Source organism: Etheostoma spectabile, chromosome 5 (assembly GCF_008692095.1).
Source record: "Etheostoma spectabile isolate EspeVRDwgs_2016 chromosome 5, UIUC_Espe_1.0, whole genome shotgun sequence".
Taxonomy (NCBI): Eukaryota; Metazoa; Chordata; class Actinopteri; order Perciformes; family Percidae; genus Etheostoma; species Etheostoma spectabile.
The window spans coordinates 14,984,905-14,998,332 of NC_045737.1; the positions used below are offsets into that span (position 1 = coordinate 14,984,905).

Sequence of the window (13,428 nt, forward strand, 5' to 3'; positions counted from 1 at the left end):
TCACAGAGGGAGTAAGAGTTCTTCTTGTTACATAACAACAAAGTACACAACTGCAATTAACAGCCGAAAGCCAGTAGTAGTAACATTTTCAGACATTTTATTCCCTTAAATCACATCCCAAAAAAATCTGAAGTCTGATGGCTCCTGTCAGTAGGAAGTGACATTAAGATTAGCTTAATGGTATTGATGAAGACTGCAGGCAATGTTAACGCCAGAGACTAAAACAAGTGAGACTAAAATTGGTTTAAGGCATTATCTGCCTGGTCAGACAGGCTCAGTTGTGTAACGGGAGTTCAAAGTAGACAGTTGGTATTGGGAGGACATTAACATAGGCAGTGATCAGAACTGTCTGAGGTTTCTTTTGTCTCATTTTCTTTGGCTTTATTCATTTTTTATTAACTGTACTTGTGGATATCCTTGTAGAGAGACCGTAATGTTAGTACATGACTTCAATGAGTTTTGACACATGACTACATTAAAGCAAATGACATGGACATTGGTTTAAGGATTTTGGTTTTAATCAAAAGGATTTTGAAGTGAATGTATTGTACTTGTGTTTTCCACAGACGAATAAACTTTGTTTGCTCTGCCATGGTTTTATGAAGAGGCAACCCAAACCAGTATGACTCTCCAAAGAGTTTCCGGGTCAGCAACACGAGCCACCGAGTTCAGCCACAAGGAAATTTCACTTCAACACAACACTGTGCAGTGTGGCCTCCATCATTTTATCTGTTTATGTACAGTGTGTCGTGGATGCTTTCATGAATGTTACTGGGAAGACAAAATTACCATGTTGCGTCACCATTTCTTGTATTAACTGACAGAGGGAACCTTGATTTCACTTTGGTAATTTGATTTGGTAATGAAGGTAAATTTAGTTCATTTATTGCTGAGTGGGACTTCTATAAAAGCTCTGACTGCACATCAGACCTTCCCTTTAAACTGATATGAGCAAGAAGTCCCTCTCCTAACTTCAATATATTATCATAAGGATAAAAATATTTAAAAAAAATTGAATGTTTTTACTTTACTGAAACTCTTCCAACACAATGGAGTCTTCTCCTGTTACCTTGGTACCAAAAGTCCTCACATGAGCCTGTTCTCAGTAACTGTGTTGGATAACAATAATCTAAAGACCTTAATTTGCACCAAAAAACAATATTGATAATTTTAAGCCTATTTTTAAGAAAATCCTCTTCAGATAGCAGTTTAAACATTTGGCAGATCACTGTGTTAATGAGGGAATCAAATTAAGTTCTCCTCCATTTCATTTTACAAAGATGACCCTTAGTTAGGGACCAAGTTGTATTATATTGTAAGACATTCCTAAAAAAGAAGTAACAGTAAATGTGAGCAAAAATATGATCTCATAAATGTGTCACATTCCTACAGGAAACATTATCCTGATACATTATGTAATTCATTAATCACAACTGCAGTGGTGTGATGCTGGCCTCAATGCTGTCCCTTATAGGAGGACAGATGCATATGGGCTACCGGACTATTCAAGTATTCAAGACACACACAGAAACGGAAACAGAGAAACTTGTGAATGGGGCCGTTGAATAGACTTGGCCATTATTCTCACTTGTTTTGAACGCCACAGCCAGAGGAACCATTCACCTTCCAAGAACACAACTCAATAATGGGGCTTTATCATGCTAAACATGCACATATACTTGTAGTAATTTATCAAACTTATCTGAACATAAGACAGACAAAAATCCAATGGGCACATGACACCACATCTCATCAATGCCGCCACGACAAATTCCTCTACATGTATAGAAATACCAACAGGGTAATCTGTCCATGTCATTACTCTTAATAGTGAGGATTTCATCAAGGGTTCTTGTAAGAGCCAATTAACTTTGATTTTTCTCCACTAACTCGTCCTTAATGAGTTATTTGGAAATCCCACCTGATTGTCATCATTTTGGTGAGAAGGGTGGGAAATTGACCCATTTATGAAACGCACGCACGCACACACGCACGCGCACACGCACACGCACACACACTATGAGGAGAAAAGGAAAGCAAAGCTGTAACAAAGGACATCCTTCTTCTTATATCATCAGGGCTGAACTTCCAGGAATTAAACTGAGCCCGGGAGGGTGGAGGGTATCAGAGTGGAGGCACACCCTAACCAGGGGGGGGGACAGATAACAGCCAAGGAGATGGAAATTACGACGAAGGATAAATCACACTCACAGTGGGTCTTGTGCTATTTGTATAATAGAACAGGAAAGAAGACAACCTTTATTTGTAGAAGCCACAATAGTTGATACATTCCAAAATACACTGGGAGCAGTAAGTTCATTTTAATTGCCCTCTAGCTGGAAATTAATGCAAATTAGCTGTGGAGGACGAATACGGTTGTTGTTGTGTGACTAAACAAATGTATGTCCTGAGATTTCTACCATCGTAACTCACACTCACAAATGCATATTATTTTAACATTATTCACCATTAATCTGAAATGAAGCACAAAACATTTCAACTAATCAAATAATACCACTATTTTGCATACTGATAGAGTATAACCCGCCTATTTGATGTGTCTGCTGAATCTTATCTTGATTACTCCTTCATCCTCATTCAATGGGTGAGCAGTCAGGTTTAATGTGACTGTTTGTGTCACTGTAGTAGGTCATACATTACCTAATGTATTATACCATCTGTAAGATTTCTAAAAAAGTGAACAATGTTCATATGATGGCGATAACCCTGAAGTAAAAGAGTAAAATGAACAAAAATGCGGATGTTTTCTGTTAGCTGTTAGGTCCTAGGCCCTCGGTAAAAATGAATTGCCCACCCCTGTGTTAGGACCTTCTTTACAGTGAAATACATTTTAAATTCTGTTAAAACAGTTACTGTAACGTAAACACGTATAAAACTAGGAGGGCAATTGGCGAGCACAGACCAAGGCCAACGAGTTAACAAACAAAGTGAAAAATAATTTGTGTATCGTCCAAATGAAATGAGTATGTGGTGAACTGGCAGGATGAAAAACACCAGCCAAAGGTCACAGACATTTGGCTGCCCTGTTGGTTTTGGTTACCTATCCTAAACAAACAGCACCGTCACTGGGAACTCTTTTTCATGCATCCTCTGTTCAGAAAGTCTCTTTTTTCCTCTCGTCTCCTGCGCCAGTGGGAAGACAGTACCACTGGTGTAGCTGTCTGGTTGTTGAGTAACAGGCTCAGTGTGTGTTTGTGTGTGTGTGAGAGAGAGAGAGAGAGAGAGAGAGAGAGAGAGAGAGAGAGAGAGAGAGAGAGAGAGAGAGAGAGAGAGAGAGAGAGTGAGAGTGTGTGTGTGTGTGTGTGTGTGTGTGTGTGTGTGTGTGTGTGTGTGTGTGTGTGTTGCTTCTGCTAACTGAATGAAAAGAGCTTTTGTATGCTGCACACATTCAGCATCTCACAGCAGTGTCAAATGAAGCTGAAAACGAGGAATGCTGAAACTGATTGAACAATCCAGAAGGTTTCTTGGGACCTTAAGGCTTGTCTCATTACTGCCTACAGCTCAACCAATCACCATGGGTTAAGCAGGTATTCTTTATCTAACAAGGAAGACACAGTATATCAAAAAAATCTAGACACATAAGTAGGAGAAAAATAGGAAACAACCTTGAAATGCATTCAGGGTGCAAGTTTCCCACCAACAGCCACGTTTGTCAAACTAGACACAACTGCAGGTTAAATAGGGCTTTAAGCTCTGTAGGAAAAGAAACGTAGCTATGTTTGGACTGAGGATGGCACTGGAGGAAAAGGTCATGATGTTTAAGTAAATTAAGAGGGCTTGCCCTTTCTTTGGCAGCCATTTTAGCACTTCACAGACTCTCTCTTTCGCTTGTCAGGCTCAGCTCAACAATGTCAGACTTAGTTAAGATTTCATCAGTCTATCTGTAAGCCTCGGCTATACTTTGGCTCAGCTGTGCTTTATGCTGAATGGCGACATGTGGATGTTAACATGCATATTAACATATCATCATGTTATGTTTGCATTCATCTTAAAGTGCAGCTCATTTTTAGAGGTATTCTATTTCCAAACTAAGTCTTGGACAAAGCATTACAGTAAAGGAGGATCATCAAAGTCATTATGATGAATTGTCTGTGGATCATGACTGTCTGGACCAAAATTGCATGACAATCCATTACTCAGGGCTCTCATGGGTTATTTCACACTGGACTGAACTACAGACAGACCAACACTGCCACCCTTGGCACGCTATGCTGCTAGCATGTCTAAAAAGAGACTAGTAGCATCCGAAGTGTTTTATATATGGCTCTCTATACTACTTCTTTATTTCTGTGTTCACCTAGGAGCCTTAAAGCAACACAGGCGGCATTGAATAAGCTGGTGTGAACTGATGGCCAAATTGCTAATACAGTGAAATTAGAAGCCTTGTTGATCCTTTTAAAAGAACGCTCCCATCCCTTGGCCTCCTTTGTGCATGTCAAAAGTCTGGACCAGCTACAAAACATGAGTGCTAAAGCAGGCCCAATCCCGAAGCATGGACTCACAGGCTCAGGGACTTTGGTGCGCCTTCTAGCCAAATTTGTAAGGGCTTAGGGTTGTCCCAATGTCGACTTTGAAAGGGCATGAGGGTTTGAGTACACACTTACTGAGCCGTTTCCACAAGTCTGCATTGACTTCACCAAAGGGAATCACCCACAGTTCAAATCGTTGTGACGTTTACCGCGGAGACCATAGGGAAATCCAGAAATTACAAAAAAAAACAACAGCCCGACACACGACAACGGCACGGTACAGACTTGTTGTCCAGTTGTAAAACGAGAATCTAAAAAAATTTTGAAACCCATGTGGCCTCACACAATCACTCACTTACCACCTGAGGTCTTTAGTCCTTAGTCCTCAGGGCTCACTTTAGGATTGGGCAAGCGATTCGGTTTATTTAAACAGTTTCTTTAAAAGTGCTTCATCAACATTGTTTAAATGACCATCCTAAAGTTGAGTCATTAGTGGAATTGCACCATCCATCGCTACCCTTCACTGTCCTCTTGGTGCTCTTTGGATTTGCTTTGTTAGGAAGTGTGCAGATTGCTTAAAGGTAAAAAACAAGGCGATGGCGCAAGCTCCGTTTCTTTTCTTGCAAAGTCCAAACAGTGAACCCTCAAATCAATCCCTTGTACTACCTGTGTGTTCGAGCTAAAGATGAACGCATGGCCCTATTCCCAGCTTCCTGATGGGCTTAGTGACATGTTTTTCTGCTCAACCATTTCTCTGCTTAAACTGGAAAGCTTATGTCCTTGCGTAATAGTCTCCCGGCTTGCGGTCACCCTTCGGTATTAGTAGCAGATGACATCCAGCCGCAGCAGGTGGAACGTGGCAGGTAGTAGCTCTCGACTCGGCAAAAGACAATTCTATGCATGTTAAAGCTTTTGTGTTTCGCGCAAGGAATGTAATTATTAATATTGGTCAACATGGTACAGTTTCTGTAAACCCTGCTACAAACCAAATGTCATTTTAAGAACTGAAAACGTGGTGCCTGGATAGCTCACTTTGTAGAGCGTGCGCCCCATGTACAAAGGCTCAGTCCTTCTTGCAGCAGGTCGGAGTCGAACCTGCAGCCTTTTGCTGCATGTCATGCATCTCTCTCTCTCCTTTAACATCTTTAGCTGTCCTATAAAATTAACCCTTAAAATGCCCAAAAAAGTCATCTTAAAAAAAAAGAAAGAACCGAAAACGTTTGAATTTTAGTTTAAAAGATAATCTGGTTTCCCTCCATTTCAAATGAATTCCATTAAAAGATTCTGAGTCGTGTTAGATTTGCAAGCTATATTAAACTTCATTCAGTGTATGTGTTTATGTGCATGTGTTATACCTTTTCCAAAAGCATGCTAGTTTTTGATTTTATTTGAATCTGAATCATTAGGATGGGTTAAACATAGGACACATTTTCCCACAAGGATTAATTAAGTATACACAAATACCCAAGCTACAATAATACAAAATATAATGAGGCAAATATACTGCCGCCATCCAGGGCCACGTCTCTCTCTCTCTCTCTCTTTCTCACTCTTCTCCTCTTTCTCTGGTCCATTTCCAAGCACATCTCACTCTCTTTTCAGCCCTCTTTTGATCCATCATGCTTTTCCATCTTCTCTCCCAACCCCCCTTAGCTTCACTAAATCCCTGCTCCCCTACTCTCTCTTTCTGCTTTCCTTCCATCCACTGTGTGCACTGCAGTGTAATACGTTTTCCTTTAGCCCACTTCTGCCTCTCTCATCGTCTTCCTCTTCCATCTCTCACCTCTCTCTCCTCCCGTGCACACACAAATATCCAAATAACAACGGACTGCAGATGGTAACAGCCAAATCACTATCCCACAGGACTTTTAGTGTAGGAGGCCACAGCAGATTTCACAACCCAACCCTTTGAGAGTTTGTTTGTAGGAAATATCCTACTAGCATTGCCACTAACGTGCCAACTACTGTTTACTTCCAATAGAGAGAATTTTAAAGTACTCCAACAGCAGGAGACATCCCACTAGAACCAAAAAAGCAATTTGAGGTGAAATACAAATAAACTAAATTACATCTTCAAATCTGTCAAAACCAAGTATTCAGCGATGTATTCAGTTTAACTTGAGGTTTGAATATTGAAATTCGTTCAGAACATTTAGTGCATTTGTTGCCCTGGCTTAAAATTTTTTATTGCCACTCCCTCCATATTTCTACCCTGATTCAGCAGCTGAACTACCTCCAGTCATCATGTAATTACAAGACAGCCAAAAGCACAATGAAAATGTCCACAGTATATTGATAGTGTCCCGGCACAAAATACGGGTTAGGCCTGGGGGCAACATTTATCTGGTGCAGCAATTTAAACACACACACACACACACACACACACACACACACACACACACACACACCAACACACACAACACACACACACACACACACACACACACACACACACACACACACACACACACACACACACACACACACACACACACACACACACACACACACACACACACACACACTTTAAGCTTAAACTGTAAACAAATTGTAATTTGTACCACTTTCAATCTAATTAGAATACAACAAAAGATGTGTGTGTGTGTGTGGGGGGGGGGGGGGGGGTTGCAGTGATGCATAATATAATAAGAATTTTGTACTTAACATTATGGTTATAAGATGTTTGTCGTTATTAGATTATCATCCAGTGCTACAGTGACAATGTATGATTATGTTCTGTGTGTGATGTGTCGCTATTTGTTTCTCTCCGGATGCCCAAGACACATTTCTCCTATAGAGGAGAAAATAAAGGCTTATCTTATCTTTTCTTTACTTTGACTCTGAATTACAAAGCAAACAGAGGAAAAAATAGTCACAAATAGTAGACAATTACAAGAGATACCCCAAAGTAAAATATATTAAGGACATGTATAAGCAGCAGAATATACTTAAATATCAAAAGTAGCAGTACAGTGGTAATGTTTTAATCAAGTTGTTTGGTAAACACAATTTAGTAAAACACGTTTTTTTTAAATGCAACGGATCCGGTACAGTATTTATTGCATTAATGGCATCAGTGGGAATAGGATGGTCTAAACTCCCAGTTACAGTACACAAGCACTAGTTGTGTGGCACACTTGTTCCTTTGTTTTTGTTTGAAGTACTTCAATTATAAAGTTTAGACAAAAAAGGCTTTTGGGTAGTTATAATCATTTTGTTTGGGTAAAACAAAATAATTATGAAACATAATCCTTCAACATTGGGTAACCTTTAAAACAAGCCAGGCAAAGCTTGGTGGAAGTAAATGCTTTTTCACTGAGTGCAGCTGCAAAAAACAAGAGTGTTAAAAAGTCTATTTAGAGAAACTAGATAACACACAATAGGAACTTTAGAGGAACAGCATGTTATCTGAATGTGGTTCTTTTACAAATAAGAGATACTCCCACCATAGATGAAATCAGGGCACACACATATCAAACACACATGCAAACACAGAGAGAAACTATGCACATCCGGTCTCCGCAGGCCCTTGGGTACGTAGCACATTCACAGACACACATTAAAAGATGGAGAAGAACAGCTGAACGCTGAGAACGGGCATGACGCTATGTGGTTAAAAACATGTGCATGGCCACCATGTCAAGGCTTTAAACTTGTACTGCCATGATTATAAGCTCAATGCCCACAGGTCCTTTCTCACACTGACTGGTGACGCAGATAGATCCAGCATTGGCATGACAACATGAAAACATGGAAGTGCTTCCAACTGCGATAAGATACTGTTGTTGTAAATGACATTCACTGAGTAAATAGATCTACTTGTTGTCATCAACAGCTACTCACTGGTTCCTAAATTCTCAGCGTTGAAGATTTGCTACACTTGATTTTGGAGGGTTGGACAAAACAAGTAATTAGAAGATGACAAATTGAGCTCTGGGAATTAATGAATAGCCTACATTTATTTTACACCGACTGATCTAGACAATTCAAATAACAATCTAGATATTGAATGAGAAAAATAATGGTTAGTTGTAGACAAAGTAAAGTCATGGTAGGGCACAGTCGAACTGCAACTAGTAACCCAGCCAGATCTATCTCCACGGTAGGCTAAGGCCTGGATGCAGAGTTGGTGCCCTTGCATAATAGAAAGCGGAGATAGCGGAAGGGGAGGTGCATCTGGTGTGTGAGATCCAGTCAGTGGTGTTATGTAACTAAGCACATTTACTCAAGTGCTGTACTTTGAGGTACTGGTAATTTACTTGATTCTTTCCTATTAATGCCACTTTCTACTTCTTCTTCTCTAAGAAATATTGTACTTTTTACTCCATTACATTCATCTGACAGCTTTAGTTACTACATTACAAATTAAGAGCTCCGATGACGTCCGTCAAGCGGGTTGGTGTGTCAGCCAGACTACGGGGTGGCGAGATTGACCTTTGATTTTGCACAAACTTAAAACAGTGACATCCAGCCATTATACCGTTGCTATACTGTACATTTATCAGGCATTTTTCCTGCAGGAAATCTTTATCATATATTCTGCAGTAGAATCATATCAGTATTTGTCTTTCAACCAACTACTTTGCTGAAGCGATACAGGGGGATAATCAGAAAAAAGAGCATATTTTCAAAATTATTTTTAACTCTCTGAACTTCATAGGCACAGTGCTTTCTCAAATAAATGATTAAGCATACTACTACAGCTACTACTATTAATAAAACTACTACTAATGCTACATATACCAACATTTTTTACTTGCAACTGCATTAATAGTAAAGATAATAACAAAAAGCTTCTTTAGCACAATGTCCCCATAACAGCAGCTACCTACCTACCTACCTACCTATCTACCTATCTATCTATCTGCAGGAAGTGATTCGCAACAAAAGTGAGACCTGGAAGATGAATTTACTGCAGATGGACGCAGGTTGCTAAATTGTTGCCAAGCTAATTCAGTCTGTAAACACATGTGACTCAAGTTTTGGAGACCAGAGAACAAGGGGAAAAAGAAGAGTTTACATAACCATGCACCATTTCCTGAGATGCTCTATCAAATTGTTGTTATTATTATCTAATGTTAAATACAATTCCAACAAAACCCAAAATCAATAATTGATGCAGTCGTTTGATAATTATGTGTAAGACACAGTAGAAATCTAAGGAAACAACCATGTCCCAAACCCACGTCACAAAATATGTCACTGAGAAAAATTCCCAAAACAAACATTAGCCTACATGATGAGTGATGCATGTCATATTAATTCATCTAAGCAGCAAAACGTGAAGGTAATGCTGTAGACATGACACAACGATCAGCATCCCACCATATGGCATGTACAATAAAGCACCTCACACCACCAACCTGCACACAAAAACCAGAATACACCAGGAAGTACAGTCAGTCTGCTTTCAAAACAAAAGCCCAGGAGCGTGCACTAAGGAAAATTGCTTTGAACATGTGTGGCCGACAACAATCACTTCAACATTTTCAAATGATCTCATATCCATAACTATACAAAGTGAATCTATGGCAACAGATAGATGTTATGAATTGTATGCATTTTCAGAGGGTCTAAAATATGTTTAAAATATGTTAGCTATTATTATTACAAGTTATTGAATAATAATGTATTAATAATGTATACTGTTTATTGATCCCCAGTGGGGAAATTACAATTTAAACTCTGTTTTTGTTAGTAACGCAACACATGACTATTTACATCAAAATGTAGCACAGGTAGCAGTTTCTGCAATATGAGCCATTACTTTACAATATTCTGCACTATGCATATTTTTCTATAATTTTACTCTGTCACCTCCTACCATGCAATATACCATTTATTATTCATTTGCACCATAACTCATCTAGCTCATATGTCTGTATTTATTTTTACCTGTCTGTATGTAATAGAGGTGTTTATAGTGTACATGTACTTTTGTTATCTTGTTCTATTCCTTATCCATGTGAATTTTTCCTCATACTGTTCTGTTTGAATATTTCAGCTGCTGTAGCAAGGGGATTTTCCCAGTGTGGAATCAATAAAATCCATCCTATTTTATGTATTTCTTATTAACTAATAGATATAAAAATGCATTTAATGTCTGTTACTAAACCCAGCCAAAGCCACCATGCTTTTATTTTGCTAAATCTAAGCGGAAATCATATGGTTTCATTCTGTCCAATTTAACGCTTGTTGTGTAGCCTACTGCTGCTGTGTCCAGTGATATCTGGTCAATATGGGAAAAACATTGGGGTGCAGGCCGCTGGTGTGGCAACATTAAACCAGTCCAGTTTATCATAAACGAATACTGACTGTTTGTTATTGACTAAATATATTTTTTATCCAGCGTTCAGGGCATGTATCCCACATTTAAACGATGAAACACCGCTGAACCCAAATCGTTAACAGTACGTGTCGCTGCCTTTGTGCCACTGCGTTAAAAAATGCATAGGCTAACGCCACAACCAAGCTAACACCTTTTCCCCTTTAAAACATTTAACGTCAGCCTGTTTAAAGACAAGATATGGCAATTCGGAGGTGAAAATATGAAAGTCGAGGTTGCGTCTTTCCCGTTGTGCTTTCGGCCGACCGAGGCATATTTTTTTCAGCCTCCGACGCGATGCTGGCCAAGAACCCACTCCTTTTTTTTCTTTCGTTTGTTCTCATCCAACTCTGACCAAATAACCCGACTGAAACCAAAATGAAACACGCTCACCTTGCCGCAGATGCTCGGCAGTAGGTCTATTGTCGATACAAAGCATGAGAAGCTGTAGATAAAGCAGGCTGGTGGGCAGCTAGTCCTTGACGTGTGGGAATATTATTGTCTGTGAGACTGCAGGGCGACAGCGGCGGCGCATCGCAGGATGGGCTGGGCCGGAGCGGCACGTCATCCTGAGGTCACCGCTTGGTCCCAGACTGGATTATCTAACCCTGGCTGGGACGACTGGCACTCATGAACCTGTCAACTCAGCCAGGTTATCTTTAGAAAAAGAAAACTAAAATGATGTTATTGATTTGGTAATTCCACATATTGAAATAAATTGAAATTATGTTTTTCAACCCTTTGTACAGTACAGTAGGCCTATACCATTTCAAAGTGCTTTACATGATAAATTTGCTTCCAAAATGTAGTGGAGTAGAAGTATAAAGTAGCTCAATATTATAAAAACTAGGCTACCTAAAAATTGTACTTAAGTACAGTACTTAAGTTAACTTTCTTTCCACCACTAATTATGGGGCTTTAAATGACCTAACAATTAGATTATATACAGTTAAGACTAAGAGAAATAAACGTTCAGGCAGGCATGAGCTGGGCATCAGTGCTTTACAACTGTGAGATGATGCAACTAATAAAATGAAGCTAATACAAGAATAGAATATAGAAGAATATAGAAGAAGTTCATATGGAGAATAGAAGTTAACTGAAGTTCATATGGAGTGTATCGTACAGTCCTCCATGGCCGAAAGAGCGCAATCAATCAGATTGTGTTTTATTTGTCACATGAAATCATATGAGGTACAATACCAGAGACGTTGCATTCTGCTTTACAGATGTGCAAATGGAGACAATATTCCTGTCCCACTTCAGAGACAAAAGAACCCAAGCGCATGACCCAGAATGCAGAGGTAGTAGGAAATAGCCTTTACTTAAAAAGGATGCAAAACTACAGGCAGGGAACAATACAAAGGGGTCAGGCTGAGGCAGAATTCACAATACACAACCTGGGTAAACAATAAATAAATAAAAAGAATCTAAGCCATAAAGCACAAAGGCAACCTGGCAGAGGGATGGTGGAAGTAAGGAGCTAACGAGGGACTGGAGAACAGGTGAGTGGGGAGGATGAGCAGGTAAAGTGAATCGACTGATGGGAGATGGGAGTGGCAGGGTCAAAAATGGCCGCAGAGTTAAACAAAGTATAAACAAGCAAACAGGGGAAAAAATGGTGGATGAGCAAACAGAAATTAGCAACCATGAAAGTTACAATAACCTTCAGTCCAAACTAACTTCAATCATTGTTTTCCTCTTAAAATGTGTCAGTACCAAAACTGGTGGTAAAATATGTCATCTGAAAATTAGAGATAATACAAGATAGGAATGTGCCAACAAGCCTTTGGGATGGTGTCAAACAAAAAAAATCAGTCTCAAGCCTTGGCCAGCTAAAGTCACTTCTCTGGTGTAAAATGACCTTTGACATTTAAGCCGTGGCTAATTTAATAGAATAATTATATCAATTACTTTGGTAAAAGTAAGAACACAATCATCAGTAACAGTGTTATTTCACCAGACATCTGCTCGGGTTTCCACAGTCCTTAATATTCAAACTGTACATGCAACTGTAAAAGAGCAAGACTTTTTTTCTACATAACAAATGAAAATAGGAATGTCCAACCCTATAAATCATGAATCAAAATTACATGCTAAAAGATGATTTTTGGCTTTGTTGTCATTGGACGATGTTTTAAAGCATATCCTGCTCTAGTGTCCTTCAACAGAACATCTATCTTATCTATCCTTATTAGTAGCCTACGTGGGCTATCACTGTTATGTAGCTGTGCGTTTTCTTGAGGGAAAGTGCTCCAGAGAAATATTACCACCATAATTACTGGTTTCTGTTGTGGTGCATGATCGTTAAATATATTTTAGGGATAAGGGCAAAAAAGGTTGTCATATATCTTCCAAATATATATGGAATCATTTCATTTTTCAATGGCAGGTTTATACTTATTGAATCTTTTAGTAACAGTGCTGTGTCAGGTATCCAATGTTTTTTTTTTTTTAATATTAATATGAGTTCCCCCAGTCTACCTGTGGTCCCCCAGTGGCTGGAAATGGTGATAGGTGTAAACCGAGGCCGGGCTATCCCGCTCTGCCTTTGAGAAAATGAAACCTCAGATGGGCCGATCTGGAATCTTGCCCCTTATGACCTCATAAGGG

At 39.4% G+C, this 13,428-nt stretch overlaps 1 protein-coding gene across 6 annotated transcripts in view; it reads right to left on the bottom strand.

Annotated features, from left to right (window-relative positions):
* Window positions 1–11,414, bottom strand: part of rusc2 (RUN and SH3 domain containing 2) — a 36,375-nt gene extending 24,961 nt beyond the window's left edge. For all 6 annotated transcript variants that reach the window (XM_032517181.1, XM_032517180.1, XM_032517179.1 and 3 more), the window contains exon 1: window positions 11,209–11,414. The gene's annotated coding sequence lies outside the window, so the exon portion shown is untranslated. The remainder of the gene's footprint in view (window positions 1–11,208) is intronic.
* Between the last annotated feature and the right edge of the window lie 2,014 nt (window positions 11,415–13,428).